Consider the following 4,729-nt stretch of genomic DNA (forward strand, 5'->3'; position numbering starts at 1 on the left):
GGGTTGGACTTCCTGCTTTAGCGATTCCCTCAAACACAGACTGGAACTTCTTCTTCAGAGCTGCTTTATGTTTGGGCTCACAAACAGCAACACGATGTTCTGAATTATCACAAAAACATAATTAGCATAATGAGACAATTCACATCTATGTCTCTTAAACAGAGATCATCCAAATACAGCGCCTTTCAAAGGTATTTGTAGCTATTGAACCATTTATAAGTTGTCACTTTACAACTGCAAAGTTTTTATTGGGGTTGTATTGATTGGGGTTGTACAGTACTGTGGTTCATAGTGCCTCAATGCACTGTGGGTAGGGCACCAAGTGGTCGAGGGGGAGAGAGCAGCGATCAGGCTCAATCGCTACATTAAGTCAGAATGACAACATATTTAACTAAAAATGTGTGAATAGATAAGAAATACATAAATTTGCTCCATTAAAAGATGAATCTCCTTCAGTCTCCCCATGGTGCCCATCCCTCACTCTCAAGTTTGAACACAGCCTCAAAAATCCATCAAGTCGAACAAGAGACAAAGAAGAAACGTGTGTTATCTTCCTCCCTCTTCTCTGAAGTGAGCCATGGATTTGTCACGGCTGTGAGGGAGAGAAGCAGGATAGAGGATCAAAATTATTTTCCTGTTGATGGACAAATCATTTTACATGTAGTAAGCATGTAGAAAGCAGGACACAATATTGCTTTGAATAAATGGAAAACTTGATAAATTAAAATTACAATAGCAACAAAGGCTTTGAACAGCAGTGTTATCTAAAATAACTTCAGGTGAAAATGTTCACCTGTGCAGAATGTACGCATTTCTGATTTTAACAGGCTGCTGCTAATTAATCTTCCTCAGGAAAACAAAACCTGCCATGATTACATAGAATATGAAGAATTGTCCTCAAGTAGGAGTAGCATTACTCCACCATATTTATTCTCAAGAAAAACTAAGAAATATCCATCAAAGAAATAAGAAATGTAGAATAATCCTGTGGGACTTTCAGATACTAATGGACTACACTGTAAAAACAAAATATTACCAATAAATGTTGCTCTGGACTCTACTGCAAATATCTTAGTAGACTTGAAAAAAGACAAAACTAACTTAGAAATAACTTTTCAGCAAGAAATGGGAGCTTGGTTTAAGTCAGTAATTCTGTCATATGGATTAAAAAGTATTTGTTCCATTGACAGTTTATTTCACTTATCACCAGATATTTTTCCAATTTTATAAGTGACACAAAAGGACTACAACTTTTTAATCAATATAAAAGAATTATTGACTTGAGACAAGCTGCTAGTAAGATTTTGCATCGTCGTCGTTGATGGGCAGCAGAAGACAGCCGCTGTGCTCGATGCAGCTTTCCTAAATGATGGAAGCAACGGAGGAGAGAAGCTGGAGAACCACCAGAGGCTCAGGGAGGAGCTGCAGCGGGCCTAGCAGGTAAAGGTAGCGGTTTTACCCCGGAGCATTGGAGCACTGGGGGAAGTGAGACTGGACAGGTGGTTCCAACAAATACCTGGAGAAACAGCTGGCATCTCAGTTCAGAGGAGAGCAGTCGTAGAAACAGATAAAATACTGTGATATGTTGTAACACGACAAAATGAGAAAGAGTTTTGGGGGCGCTGATACTTTAGCAAGACTCTGTAAATGATTTCCATTAATTAGCGTTCATCTATCTGGTTAAATCTTCATGAAAACATGATCTTACTGCTCTGCAGGCGGACAGCCAGCTGCTCCTGCTTCATCCTCCTCAGAAAATGTACAATGATTTTCACAAAAGCTTTTCTGCTGCTTCTCTCCTGCTCTTCATCGCCCTCCAACACATTCTCATCCTCCCTCTGACTCTCAGCGAGTTTTGGACAGTCATCAGAGCTCAGAAACCTCTGGATGATCTTCAGCTCGTTTCGCACAAAGCTAACGATGTTGTCCTCCAGCATCTGGAACAGGATCAGATATGAAGGACTCATCAGGCAGATTCAGGGCAGATTGCTGCTGAACAGAGAGACAAGTCTCCGTCCAGGAACAGCAGCATGGAGATTATTGTAACCAGAACAGATGTAGCGTAGCTGCACATGTACACACCATGAATATGGAGTCCAGCTGTGCTTGATCCTGCTGTTCAGGCTGAACAATGGGAACATCTAACTTCTGCCCATCATCTCTGAGGAGGAACCATGAATAATTAGCTCCTATTAGAAAACCTGTTGTCTCTTCTGCTCATCTTCAGGATGTGCAAATACCGGGCCGCTCAGTCCAGAACACCAGTCAGTTTATTTACAGAAACTTTCTCAGTGGAAGGAAGCAATGTGGAAGATGTCGGATCATATAGTGGACCATGTGAACCCGTCCTGCTGGTTCCGGAAGCAAACCTAGTTTTTAAAATATCCAGTAGTTGTAGAACATTTTGTCTTTTCACACAAACTGGAGGGTTAACTTTAGAAGAGTTCAGAACCTGGAAAAACTTACAAGAGTCAGAAGAGAAGAAATAAATAGATTAAAACCTCACAGAGAACAAAAACACAGAGTCAAAAGAGTCCAGCTGACAGTGGATTCTGGTGGATTGGTGGGTTCAGACCAGCAGATCCGATTGTCTCGGTTTGTGTTGGACGTTTCCCAACAAACAGAAGAGAAGCTTGATTTGATTACAGCTGTGAAGGTTTTGATTGCTGAACATCTAAGATGTTCTTGTCATTTGCCTTTTGGTAAGAAAAGAGGTTTTCTGTTTGATGTTAAAGGAGACAGCTTGGACCCGGATAAGTTCTGTTCTGGGTCAGGAAGGCAACAGAACCGTTGGTGTCGAGCATCAAGTCGTGTCCTGCTGTTTTATGTAGAGGTTTTCTGTGTGAGGACAGATAAACTATTCAGATAACCCAAAAGCAAAGAGGAAGGAAGAGAATATTATACAGTTTATATTAAACTTATTTTACTGAATTCAGGTTCTTGAAGAGGATTTACTTTCTTTTTCTCACAACTGTTCAGGTGAATGTTTACTTCATGGTTTGTGTTGTTCATTTATTTCATTCTTACTCTAATTTCTCTGTCACGTTTTTACATTTGCAGCTGATCCAGATACACACCTGTAACCGCTACAAGATGAATTTTGTCAAGACAAATGAAGTTTTGTGCCTTCAGTGACAAAATAAACATCAGTGACAAATAACTGGTCAATATATAATGACTGTAATATAATTTATTACAGTCAAACTTCAGACTGTGAACCTGAAACATCCCACCAATAAAATGAAAAGTGAAAATCAAATATTCCACTGAAACACGTCAGACGGATTTAAAGCTCACCTCCTTGCAGCCGCGGTGCGGCTGGACGTGAACTCGATGTTCTGAAACATGGACTCGTTGCTGCTGAAGGACTCGGGTCCAGGTTCTTCCTCTGGTTTCTCTCTCTGATGGATCCTAGGAGGAAAACATTCCTGATGACTTTCCTCTGCATTTCACCCAAATCTGATTCTGTAAAACTGAATGTGTTACTAATTATTCATCGGAAATGATAAAATTCTAAACATACAATTATGACAAAAACATATTTAAGATATAATTTATCATCTTTAATAAATTTCTCAGTGTCTTTGGAAAAACCAAAACGCACAGTGTGTCTGATGGACCCGTGTGTTTAACATCAGTAAAGTGGGTGGCCATGCTGGAGCTGGTCCCCGGGTCACAGACGGGTTTTGGTTCTGGTTCCAGTCCGTTTCCATGTTCAGATCCAGCACCAGGCTCCGGTTCTGGACTGAGACTGTGAGTAAAGGCAGGTTAACGGGTCTCTGCAGCATCAGAGCTGACAGAACTCGGATCAGCAGAACAGAACCAATACTGCTGAGACTGGAGACAAACTAGTTTTACTTTTTTGCTGAATTTATGGATTTATTGCTGCTATAGATAATGGAAACAGCTGAAAGAGAATCAAACTGTAATTAAAACAGAATTCATAAGACCTGCATCATGTGAAGGAGTCAGAGATCAGATTCTCACACATGCAGGTTGTTTGAGTCACTGATTAAACAAAATGCATTTTTAATGCTAATAATTGTAAAAGTTATTGTTATTCACATCTTTCTAATTTCAGGACAGTGTTGATGATTGTTTCTGATGATCTGACATTTTAATCCAAATTATTGACAATGACTTGGTGGACAGATTACAATGGAGACAGTTTTTTATTTGGCCTGTTCAGTATAATACTGTAGTAACATGAACCACATTCTGCTTCATTTTCAGCCACATTTTATCCACATTGACCAGTTATTTATTTTTTATTACAGTCAAATAATTTCCCAGAGTTTTAATACCATCTGATTTTATCTTCTGCTTTATTCCTGTTTCACTCGTCGACAGCCTCGGTTTGCATTGAGCAGTTAGAGATGCTGACCTCACCTCTGACCTTTGCTCTGACTCTCAGGTTCTCCACACGGATCAGTTTTAGAGAGGGGGTCTGCCTCCCCTCGGTCCTCACTCCGATCCATGCTGCTGAGTTCACACCAGATCACACACACTTCCTACTTTCACCTGCAGAGGAAACTCACATCATTCATCTGCATGTTAACACTACTGGATAAATAAATATAATTATTCCTCTATAGATCAGCTGCTCCTCCTCTGATTGATTTCTGTTCAACATCAGCATCCGTCCACTAAGTGGAGCCACTGAGCCAATGGTTAGTATAGAAATGATTCATTTAGAGCACGTGTCAAACTCATGTGTCATTTTATGTGT

Source organism: Poecilia latipinna, unplaced genomic scaffold, assembly GCF_001443285.1.
Source record: "Poecilia latipinna isolate Pla-1442-1.1 unplaced genomic scaffold, P_latipinna-1.0 Scaffold385, whole genome shotgun sequence".
Taxonomy (NCBI): domain Eukaryota; kingdom Metazoa; phylum Chordata; class Actinopteri; order Cyprinodontiformes; family Poeciliidae; genus Poecilia; species Poecilia latipinna.